This window comes from Halichoerus grypus, chromosome 14, assembly GCF_964656455.1.
Source record: "Halichoerus grypus chromosome 14, mHalGry1.hap1.1, whole genome shotgun sequence".
In the NCBI taxonomy this organism is placed as follows: Eukaryota; Metazoa; Chordata; class Mammalia; order Carnivora; family Phocidae; genus Halichoerus; species Halichoerus grypus.
Window position 1 is genome coordinate 24025275 of NC_135725.1, and position 13199 is coordinate 24038473.

Genomic DNA, 13199 nt, shown 5'->3' on the forward strand with positions numbered 1-13199 from the left:
CCCAGGCCACCTGGCTATAGAATCGGGGCTCCTACCACACTATTTTGTCTCCCCAGAGACTAGCAAGTGCACTGCAACTCAGCTAGAAGGCCCAATCTGGATGCTATGGGACTACAGTGAATGGTGTTAGACGGAACACCCTGCCCCCCACTGGGAAAGGTGGAAAACCTGCAGCTTTGGGCCTCAAAGCCAGGGCATCACGTCCTTAAGGGATGTGGAGATGGGGGGGGGGGGGGCTGACAGACTGGGATAGGCCCAGGTGACCTTAGGCAAACTCCCCAGCTGTTTCACATGGGTAAAATGAGTCGGTTAGATTATTTTTCCTTCTAAAATTCTGTGAGAGATTTGTCAGCCAAATCTGATTAAGATGAATACCATTACCACAAAACCCTGTTAATAGCAAGGACTCTTCCAAGCCTTCATCAAGATATTTGATAAGATTAATTTCTGCTTCAATCAAAGTTGCTGACAGACCCATGGAATATTTTAGGGGTAGAATGTGACCTATAAAAATAAATGAAGAAATTAGAGACACTAAGTGAGCCACTCCTCCAATCCACTAAAAATAATTTTGGAAGAGGAGTTTGATCTATGTTACATGATTATCTTTTCATTAGAAACTACTAACATCAGCTCAGACAGTTGATGAAAAAGCCACTCACTGGCCTGGGATGTACTGCACTGAATAAAGGATGGGGGCATATAAACACATATTGTGATATGAAGCCCCGATTCTCCTGAAATCACATTGAGTTTAATTTTGAATAAACTTTGAGCCTTTACTTCCTTTACTGAAACCATCTAATGTAGCTCAAAAGGGACAAAGCATCAAAATGGAGTTTGTTTTCAGAGTTTTCTAATTGTTTTTAACCCTGGAAGCTCAAATGACGAGCTGTATCTGATGCCCACGATATAATCAATGGATTTAGTTCCTTTTACAGATTTACTCTCTAATGCATCCACAGTTAAGAGGCTGAAGAATCAAATCACTGAACATAACATGTGAGTCTGTCATTCTGTGACTGGATTGCCAAGCTCTCTGCATTAGGATTTACTATGTTGGACTGCCCCCACCATATGCGAGACACACAAGATATGTGGGTCAAAGCAATGCTTTGTAATGATGTGGGACTGAGCAGAACTTGATTGTGCCTGACAGCTAGCATTTTGCCCTGAAGATGTACTTAAAAGCACAACAAAGATTTTTTTAAAAATGATTAAACACATCAACCAATACATACAACTCTCTCATATTACATAAGACCCTTGAGAAAAGGAAACGCCACTGTAGACATTGTGTTGAGTGGAATACACAAGTGGGGATGAAACAGAAATCAGTATCTTCCACAAAAGCAGGTGAGGCCAGTTCCCATGCTTCCAGGCCACCAGGCCCCTGTTCCTAAAAGCTCTGCCCACAGACCAGCAATACCGCAGAGCAGTGGCCTCAGCCTCACCCAGGAGGGAGCTTGTTGCAAACACAGAATCTCGGGCACAGCTCCAGACCAACTGAACCTAATTTGCATTTCAGCAAGATATCCTGGTAATTCACATGTTCATTCATTTTGAGAAGCATGGGTCTAGGGGAATTTCCCCCATGTGTGAGAAGTGCAAACATTGTACCTGGTTGCAGACGTCATGGGGGGGGGGGGAAGCCCATTTTCCCCATGGAGAATTGTCTATGCCTCAACTCACAAAAATGAAAGTGTTTTCTAATCTCAGGAACAAAAATGGTCCCTGCGCCTAGGGGCTGCCAGCCAGCCTCGTCATCTTGAGATGCTCTGTGTCACTGCTTCTTGCCAAGAAAGCCAGCTTACAGCCTCACGTTCTGCTCTGCCTGGAAATCTGGACCAAGTTCTTAAGGCATTTAACTTCCTATTATCACTTCTATGCATGAAGCCCAGTTCTTATGTTAAATAAAAGACCACCCGGGCCCAGGCCCAAGGGTCAGAAGAGCTCATTCAGGGTCAGGTATGTGAGGGGGTCCAGCCGCCAGTTCCACACACCTCATGCCAGGGGAGGGCCTTGGGGTGAACACTAGGTCTGTTCCCAACTCCCACTCCTGGAACTCTGTTGAACTGACTCAAATCCTCCACTTGCTTCCTCCTGAGCTTCCTGAGAGTAGAAGCCACTGTTCACCACCCTGCCTGGCACACTGGAAGTTATGGAGTGAATAAACAAGGAATTGCTTTTTCTCATGGAAAACCTGGGGTCTGGGAACAGACAGTGAGCCTTTGGAAGACACTAAAGTCCCAGGGGAGATGGAGATTCCACAAACATAGTGGAATTAGCCAACTTTCACCCAAATCCTTCAATGTCTATGTGGAGACATAGTTATCGAAGATTTCAAGTATAAGGACTTCAATTTTTAATGTCAAATTTTTTATTCTCCCACAAGACAACAGTTGTCCTTTCAATACTGACCAAATGGGGGAGGGAGATTCAAACAGTTAATATAAATTCTTTAGAGCTATTACCTAAGTCATGTTTTATCACAAAAGTAGCACATAAGAAAAACATTAGGACATAAGTGTGTGATCTGTGCCTCAAGAAAGTGCCTTAAGTATAGACTTTGGATGCTGTCTCTAAATGAGGTTATGCAGTAGGTCTCAGAAATGCACTGACAGCATTGAACAAAGAATGTGTTCACCACACATGTTTAAACGTATGTCCCAATACTATTGGTCCTCACCACCTAGAACACACTGTGGATTGATTTACAAATACTGTACTAAAATATCGTGAATACAATTTTTTCAACTGTAGTTTTTTTAATGTGTTAAAAATCTAAACCAATGCTAGTCAAAATATGGTCTATAGACTGTGAGGGAATGTCAACTCTTTGTTACCGGTCTTCCATGAAACAAATGTGGAAATTAAGAGTATTCTATTTTCACTGGGTGTGTTTTGGGAAGGGAGATTTGTTTTGTTTTTTTTTAAACACATATTAGTCCAAAACAGATTGAGGGAACAAAATCTAGTACTGGTCTCTCACCATCAAGAGTTCGAGATGGTCAGATCTAAATCACCACCAGGTTCTGGGTGCTTTGGGGATTTCATTACTCTAGGAGCCTCAGCTATGTAAAGGGGACTGGGTCCTCTTGCAACCTTCTCTGCCCATTTTCTGATAATTACTGGTGTGTGTGTGTGTGCATGTGCGTGTGTGTGTGTATCCCTGAATTTCTTACAATAACCACATTCTCTCAGGGCCTTTTCCCATAGGTTGGAAAAGAACCTAATTTTTATAATCACAAACCAGCTTACTTTTCAAAAAACCTCTCTCTCCTCCCCACCCTAAAGTATGTACCGGAAAGAAAGAAGAGGCCACTATGTTAGAGTTCTGTTTCCAACACTTACTACTTGGCTGACCTTAAGCAAGTCATGAAATCTGATACTACATTTCTTCTAGTAAAAGAAATAATGGGGAGGGGGAGAAAGATGGTGGAAGAGTAGGAGACCTAAATTTCATCTGGTCCCAGGAATGCAGCTAGATAGGTATCAAACCATTCTGAACACCTACAAACTCAATAGGAGATCGAAGAAAAGAGTAGCAGCAACTCTCTGAAGAGAAAAGCGACCACTTTCTGGAAGGTCTCTTCTGATTTGTTTAGTACATATTTTTCTGGGGTCATTGTTACCCTGTTAGCATTTTGTTCTCTCATTCATCTGTTCTCCTCTGGACAAAATGACAAGACAGAAAAACTCATCTCAGAAAAATGAACAAGAGTCAGTACCGACTGCCAGGGACCTAATCAATATGGACATTAGTAAGATGTCAGAACTAGAGTTCAGAATGATGATTATAAAGATACTAGCTGGGCTTGAAAAAAGCATGGAAGATACTAGAGAAACCCTTTCTGGAGAAATAAAAGAACTAAAATCAAAATAAAAAAGGCTATTAATGAAGTGCAATAAAAAATGGAGGCTCTAACTGCTAGGATAAATGAGGCAGAAGAGAGAATCAGTGAGATAGAAGACCAAATGATGGAAAATAAAGAAGCTGAGAAAAAGAGACAAACTACTGGATCACGAGGGCAGAATTCGAGAGATAAGTGATAACATAAGACAAAACAATATTAGAATAATTGGGATCCCAGAAGAAGAAGAAAAAGAGAGGGGCAGAAGGTATATTGGGGCAAATTATAGCAGAGAACTTCCCTAATTTGGGGAAGGAAACAGGCATCAAAATCCAGGAGGCACAGAGAACACCCCTCAAAAATCAATAAAAATAGGTCAACACCCCGACATCTAATAATAAAACTTACAAGTCTCAGGGACAAAGAGAAAATCCTGAAAGCAGCTCGGGACAAGAGGTCTGCAAACTACAATGGTAAAAATATTAGATTGGCAGCAGACCTATCCACAGAGACCTGGCAGGCCAGAAAGGACTGGCATGATATATTCAGAGCACTAAATGAGAAAAATATGCAGCCAAGAATACTATATCCAGCTAGGCTGTCATTGAAAATAGAAGGAGAGATAAAAAGCTTCCAGGACAAACAAAACCTAAAAGAATTTGCAAACACGAAACCAGCCCTACAAGAAATATTGAAAGGGGTCCTCTAAGCAAAGAGAGAGCCTAAAAGCAACATAGACCAGAAAGGAACACAGACAATATACAGTAACAGTCACCTTACAGGCAATACAAAGGCACTAAATTCATATCTTTCAATAGTTACCCTGAATGTAAATGGGCTAAATACCCCAATTAAAAGACACAAGCTATCAGATTGGATAAAAAAACAAGACCCATTGATATGCTGTCTGCAAGAGACTCATTTTAGACCCAAAGACACCTCCAGATTTAAAGTGAGGGGGTGGAAAACAATTTACCATGCTAATGGACACCAAAAGAAAGCTGGGGTGGCAATCCTTATATCACACAAATTAGATTTTAAACCAAAGACTGTAATAAGAGATGAGGAAGGACACTATATCCTACTTAAAGGGTCTATCCAACAAGAAGATCTAACAATTGTAAATATCTATGCCCCTAACATGGGAGCAGCCAATTATATAAGGCAATTGATAACAAAAGCAAAGAAACACATTGACAACAATACAATAATAGTGGGGGACTTTAACACCCCCCTCACTGAATTGGACAGATCATCTAAGCAAAAGATCAACAAGGAAATAAAGACTTTAAATGACACACTGGACCAAATGGACTTCACAGATATATTCAGAACATTCCATCCCAAAGCAACAGAACACACATTCTTCTCTAGTGCCCATGGAACATTCTCCAGAATAGATCACATCCTAGGTCACAAATCAGGTCTCAACTGGTACCAAAAGACTGGGATCATTCCCTGCATATTTTCGGACCACAGTGCTTTGAAACTAGAACTCAGTCACAAGAGGAAAGTCAGAAAGAACTCAAATACATGGAGGCTAAAGAGCATCCTACTAAAGAATGAATGGGTCAACCGGGAAATTAAAGAAGAATTTAAAAAATTCATGGAAACAAATGAAAATGAAAACACAACTGTTCAAAATCTTTGGGATGCAGCAAAGGCAGTCCTAAGAGGAAAGTATATAGCAATACAAGCCTTTCTCAAGAAACAAGAAAGGTCTCAAATACACAACCTAACCCTACACCTAAAGGAGCTGGAGAAGGAACAGCAAATAAAGCCTAAACCCAGCAGGAGAAGAGAAATAATAAAGATCAGAGCAGAAATCAATGAAAGAGAAACCAAAAGAACAGTAGAACAGATCAACGAAACTAAGAGGTGGTTCTTTGAAAGAATTAATAAGATTGATAAATCCCTGGCCAGACTTATCAAAAAGAAAGGAGAAATGACCCAAATAAATAAAATCATGAAAGAGGAGCGATCACAACCAACACCAAAGGAATACAAACAATTTTAAGAACTTATTATGAGCAACTATATGCCAGCAAATTAGATAATCTGGAAGAAATGGATGCATTCCTAGAGATGTATCAACTACCAAACCTGAACCAGGAAGAAACAGAAAACCTGAACAGACCCATAATCAGCAAGGAAATTGAAGCAATAATAAAAAATCTCCCAACAAACAAGAGCCCAGGGCCAGATGGCTTCCCAGGGGAATTCTACCAAACATTTAAAGAATTAATACCTATTCTTCTGAAACTGTTCCCAAAAAATAGAAATGGAAGGAAAACTTCCAAACTCATTTTATGAGGCCAGCATTACCTTGATCCCAAAATCAGACAAAGAGATCCCATCAAAAAGGAGAATTGCAGACCAATATCCCTGATGAACATGGATGCAAAAATTCTCACCAAAATACTAGCCAAAAGGATCCAACAGTACATTGAAAGGATTATTCACCACGACTAAGTGGGATTTATCCCTGGGCTGCAAGGTTGGTTCAATATCCGCAAATCAATCAATGTGATACATTAATAAAAGAAAGAACAAGAACCATATGATCCTCTCAATAGATGCAGAAAAAGCATTTGACAAAGTAAAGCATCCTTTCTTGATTAAAACTCTTCAGAGTGTAGGGATAGAGGGTACATACCTCAATATCATAAAAGCCATCTATGAAAAACTCACAGTGAATATAATTCTCAGTGAGGAAAAACTGAAAGCTTTCCCCCTAAGGTCAGGAACACAGCAGGGATGTCCACTATCACCACTGCTATTCAACATAGTACTAGAAGTACTAGCCACAGCAATCAGACAACAAAAAGAAATAAAAGGCATCCGAATCTGCAAAGAAGAAGTCAAACTCTCACTCTTTGCAGATGGTATGATATTTATGTGGAAAACCCAAAAGACTCCACCCCAAAACTGCTAGAACTCATACAGGAATTCAGTAAAGTGGCAGGATATAAAATCAATGCACAGAAATCAGTGGCATTCCTATACACCAACAACAAGACAGAAGAAATTAAGGAGCCAATCCCATTAACAATTGCACCCAAAACCATAAGATACCTAGGAATAAATCTAACCAAAGAGGCAAAGAATCTGTACTCAGAAAACTATAAAATACTCCTGAAAGAAATTGAGGAAGACACAAAGAAATGGAAAAACGTTCCATGCTCATGGATTGGAAGAACAAATATTGGGAAGATGTCAATGCTACCTAGAGGAATCTACACATTTAATGCAATCCCTATCAAAATACCATCCACTTTTTTCAAAGAAATGGAAAAAATAATCCTAAAATTTGTATGGAACCAGAAAAGACCCCGAATAGCCAGAGGAATGTTGAAAAAGAAAAACAAAGCTGGTGGCATCACAATTCCGGACTTCAAGCTCTACTACAAACCTGTAATCATCAAGACAGTATGGTACTGGCACAAAAACAGACACCTAGATCAATGGAACAGAATAGAGAGCCCAGAAATGGACCCTCAACTCTATGGTCAACTAATCTTCGACAAAGCAGGAAAGAATGTCCAACGGAAAAAAAGACAGTCTCTTCAACAAATGGTGTTGGGAAAATTGGACAGCCACATGCAGAAGAATAAAACTGGACCATTTCCTTACACCACACACAAAAATAGACTCAAAATGGATGAAAGACCTAAATGGGAGACAGGAGTCCATCAAAATCCTAAAGGAGAACACAGGCAGCAACCTCTTCGACCTCAGCTGCAGCCACTTCTTCCTAGAAACATCGCCAAAGGCAAGGGAAGCAAGGGCAAAAATGAACTATTGGGACTTCATCATGATAAAAAGCTTTTGCACAGCAAAGGAAACAGTCAACAAAACCAAAAGACAACTGACAGAATGGGAGAAGATATTTGCAAATGACATATCAGATAAAGGGCTAGTATCCAAATCTATGAAGAACTTACCATACTCAACACCCAAAGAACAAATAATCCAATCAAGAAATGGGCAGAAGACATGAACAGACATTTCTGCAAAGAAGACATCCAAATGGCCAACAGACACATAAAGTGCTCAACATCACTCGGCATGAGGGAAATCCAAATCAAAACCTCAACAAGATACCACCTCACACCAGTCAGAATGGCTAAAATTAACAAGTCAGGAAACAACAGATGTTGGTGAGGATGCATAGAAAGGGGAACCCTCCTACACTGTTGGTGGGAATGCAAGCTGGCGCAGCCACTCTGGAAAACAGTATGGAGGGTCCTCAAAAAGTTGAAAATAGAGCTACCATATGACCCAGCAATTGCACTACTGGGTATTTACCCCAAAGATACAAATGTAGTGATCCGAAGGGGTACGTGCACCCTGATGTGTACAGCAGCAATGTCCACAATAGCCAAACTATGGAAAGAGCCAAGATGTGCATCAACAGATGAACAGATAAAGATGTGGTATATATATACAATGGAATATTATGCAGCCATCAAAAAAAAAAAAAAAAAAAAAAAACGAAATCTTGCCATTTGCAATGACGTGGATGGAACTAGATGGTATTATGCTAAGCGAAATAAGTCAATCAGAGAAAGACATGTATCATATGATCTCACTGATATGAGGAATTCTTAATCTCAGGAAACAAACTGAGGGTTGCTGGAGTGGTGGGGGGTGGGAGGGATGGGGTGGCTGGGTGATAGACATCGGGGAGGGTATGTGCTATGGTGAGCGCTGTGAATTGTGTAAGACTGATGAATCACAGACCTGTACCTCTGAAACAAATAATACATTATATGTTCACAAAAAAAAAAAAAGATAGTAGGAAGGGAAAAATGAAGGGGGGAAATCGGAAGGGGAGACGAACCATGAGAGACTATGGACTCTGAGAAACAAACAGAGGGTTCTAGAGGGGAGGGGGGTGGGGGGATGGGTTAGCCTGGTGATGGGTATTAAAGAGGGCACATATTGAATGGAGCACTGTGTGTTAAATGCAAACATGAATCATGGAACATTACATCAAAAACTAATGATGTAAGGTATGGTGATTAACATAACATAATAAAATTAAATTAAAAAAAGAAAGAATGGTAACTTTCAGAATAATCTCTTGGGGTAGATTTGAGACTCATTCATGTAGTTATTAAACCTCTATTTTGCAAGACACTGGGACAGGGATTTGAAATAGTGTACAAAACATAATTTATAATCTCACAGATCTTAAAACTCTAGTTTATAATATGTGAAAGCATTTTGTATTCTGCAAAGCACATACCAGAGTAAGAGGTCATTACTGATAATATTAAGAATAATCTGAATCTTAAATCTTTGTATCCAATTTTATGGATCCTTTTAGATACAAAGAAGGTGAGGGGAACAGTATTTACCTCCCAGAACTGGCCTCTGGGGAAGAAAAAGTGAACAAAGAGACAAAGAACTCAATTCTGTTGCTCAACTCCTCTTACAACTAATTGCTGATGATGCATTTACTTCAACTCCCTAGTTCGACTGAAGTAAAAACAAAATATTTGTCCTTCAAGAGGAGCAAGTGAACTCAATTGGCTAAATCAGCCATGGCTTGTCTTCAGTGAAAAAGCATGGCAGATTTCAATCCCTAATTCCTAAACCTCAAAGGCAAGACATTTTACTACCTTTCAGATTCTGGTTAAGTGAGAAGGAGAAGAGTATCAATCCAAAACTACTTAATGTATTGCTACAAATCAAGATTTAGAGTTCAAATAGCTACCTTCAGGAATGAAAGTATAAACCTCATGATAATTACTACTCATTGAACACTTACCATACACCAAGAACTGGGTTACAAACGTTGTATTTAAAATCCTGACAACCGGGCGCCTGGGTGGCTCAGTTGGTTAAGCGACTGCCTTCGGCTCAGGTCATGATCCTGGAGTCCCGGGATCGAGTCCCGCATCGGGCTCCCTGCTCGGCAGGGAGTCTGCTTCTCCCTCTGACCCTCCTCCCTCTCATGCTGTCTCTCATTCTCCCTCTCAAATAAATAAATAAAATCTTTAAAAAATAAAATAAAATAAAATAAAATCCTGACAACCTACTGAAGTGGCTAATATTCTCCCCATGTGTTATAGAATAAAAAAAAAAAAAAAATCAATCCAGAAATGTTAAGTTTGTTGGTAAGGATGTCAAACCCAGGGCCACCACCTATGCCCAAGATATTGTAGGAACTCAATTTGCCTATCTGCCACCATTCTCTATGGACACAGAAGCAACAATAGAAGAATTTGGGAGCAGCATCCAGTGCCCCAGTTACTAGAACTTAGACACTGAGAGAAAGGGGCACTGGGTTATCTACACAACATGAGGCCTGGAAAAAGGCAGTTTATTATAAAATATAAACCACATTATAGATTTCATTGGTTAATTGCCCAGCATCCACACACCCCTTTGTCTTTTCTAATAGAACCCAGATTTTGTTCAGGTAGGCACACATGCATAGACACACGTAACATACATGCACACAAGTACATGCAAAGTCTGTGAGGCTCAGGGAACTATGACTCACCCCCACCTCCAGCGTGGCTGGTGTAAGGGGAATCCCACCCTTCTTGTCTGATTGGTTCATGAAAGGACATATGTCCCGGTTTAGGCCAATGAGACATGAGGAGCAATTGGGGTTTCTTGAATAGCTCTTGTTGGCTCTCCTGAGAGAGCTTCCCAAAGAGACTTTCTCTTCCGCTCTGGATGTTGTTATACAAAGGTGTGAGGCCTGGAACTGCTGCAGCCATGTTAAAAACCAGCCTGAGGATGAATCCAACACAGGGCGGAGCAAAAATATTCACAGGGAGATGGGTGTCTGTGTCTCCAGATCACCCAACATGATGCTCACTTTTTGTGCGAACCTCCAGGTCTGCCAACAAAATACCTTGTTGTTTCAACTAGTACAAATTGGTTTTTCTGCTGACTGCACCCAAAATTTTCACTCAAGAAAGAAAGTGAATCAATAGGGCCAACGGGAAACACAATCACAGAAATTATCAACTAATGAACCAAGGAGCAGAGTCCATCTACCGTGTTCTATTTGACCAAAATAGTGTTTTTGTATCTTTAAATTGGGAGCCTGCTCAGAATATCTGAATGCTGGTTGCTCTTGAAAAGCTGGAGGGTCTGGAAGCTGGACCATGAAGGTCTGCTGAAGCTCAGGATCAGCTCTCCTTTCCATGCAGAGTGAACTTTGCAGTCTACCATACTCCCACCTACCCTGGGGTCTTCCACATCTTCCATTTCCCACAGTTCCCTGATCTCTGGAAAAATCTGAGTTTACAACCCTGATCGGAGGCAAATTAGAGGCTTTCAAAGTGTTCCTGGAGTTTTCCTTTAAAGTGCTTGGGAGCATCCTCACAGACAGAAGAAGTCCTCAGTGGACACAGCTTGAGCTGCTCCCTAAGGCTGTGTAGCCACTGACGTCCTAGTACCCTTTGGTGGGGAAGAAGGGTCCAACATAGACCAGAGACTTTAGGGAAGATCACTGGGATGAGGGGAGTAGATAACATCCACAAGAATCAGAAACACAGAGCGCCTGGGTGGCTCAGTTGATTGGGCATTTGCCTTTGGCTCAGGTGGTGACCCCAGGATTCTGGGATCAAATCCTGCATTGGGCTCCCTGCTCCATGGAGAGCCTGCTTCTCCCTCTGCCCCTCCACCCCCCGTCTTTCATGAATAAAGAAAATCTTAAAAAAAAAAAAAAAGAATCAGAAACACAGACCCAAGACACCAGGAATAGTTCATTCTGGGGCAGGCACTATACCCCCCAGGAATCCTCTATGACAAACAGAAGTGGGACTACCAGACCTTGTTTTCTGGTAATTAAGGCTTTGAGACTTTTGTTCAAAGGGCCCTGTTGCTCAGCATCCTATGTTCACATGAGTTGCTCATGAAAGGGGCAGCCTGCACAGATACACATTTGGGGAAGAACGGAATTGTCAGTCTCTCCTGATTCTTCTACAGGGAAGGAAGAATCCAATTCCCATCTGGATACCTAGAAACTTCAAAGGGGCTTCTAGACAAATGTAAGGCCCTGAACGGCAAACTGAATGCTTGGTTTGCTACCAAGAGTAGGTCTTCTCCCTAGAAGTTGCATTTCTTTTGTGAATTAACATCCTCAATCCATTGATTTTCATAAGCAGATAAATAGAACAGTAATGAGAAACTGGTGAACTGAATAGTTCTGCTTCTAATGTGAAGGACAAGCATTAGTTAATTTAAGAAATATTGTGCCCTGGGGCACCTGGGTGGATCAGTCAGTTGAGTGTCCAACTCTTGGTTTCGGCTCAGGTCATGGTCTTAGGGTGTGGGATGGAGCCCCACATTGGGCTCTGCACTCAGTGCAGAGTCTGCTTGTCCCTTTCCCTCTGCTTCTCCTCCCGCTCTCTCTCTCTCAAAATCTTAAAAAAATAGGGGGGTGGGAGGATGGGTTAGCCTGGTGATGGGTATTAAAGAGGGCACGTTCTGCATGGAACACTGGGTGTTATACGCAAACAATGAATCATGGAACATCAAAAACTAATGATGTAATGTATGGTGATTAACATAGCATAATAATAATAAAATAAATTAAAAATTAAAAATAAAAAAATAAAATCTTAAAAAATATATTGTGGCTTGATTGAACCTTTTTATAAGCTCTACTTATATCTCTGCTAAAAAAACTTCAAGCATATCTGCATAAATATGTATATTTTGTTATGGTAGACACCATAGATTTAACCAAAACCAAGCATTTCTTTAGAAAGAAATTCACTTTTATAATTGGATTTTAAATATCAAGTATTACTTTGTTAATTATTCCTTCCCATTGCAGACAGTAACTGGTATTTGATATTTGGCTGGGACATTCATTCAGAAAATGGCATTATCCCAAGACAATGAGGAAAGAAGTAATATTAAAGCTGTTTAAACAGGGAGAAATGTAAAGAAAGACAAGAACAGAGGGACCCCTCATAGTTGAACCTTTTAAAAGTTGTTTTGATTTGATGGGGAAAATGATGCTGGGAAAACCAGACAGCTACATGCAAAAGAATGAAACTGGGCCACTTTCTTACACCATACACAAAATAAACGCAAAATGGATTGAAGACCTGAATGTGAGACCTGAAACCATAAAACTCCCAGAAGAAAACATAGGTAGTAATCTCTGACATTGGCCATAGCAACATTTTTCTAGATAGGTCTCTTAAAGCATGGGAAACAAAAACAAAAATAAACTATTGGGGCTATACCAAAATAAAAAGCTTTTACACATCAAGGGAAACCATCAACAAAAGGCAACCAACCAAACAAGATATTTATCTGTACATGATATATCTAATAAGGATATATTATTATATCCTTAATTAA

At 40.4% G+C, this 13199-nt stretch overlaps 1 protein-coding gene across 3 annotated transcripts in view; it reads right to left on the bottom strand.

Moving 5' to 3' along the window:
* FRMD3 (FERM domain containing 3) overlaps window positions 1-13199 on the bottom strand; it is a 296683-nt gene that overhangs the window by 151540 nt on the left and 131944 nt on the right. The gene's annotated exons all lie outside the window — the stretch shown is intronic.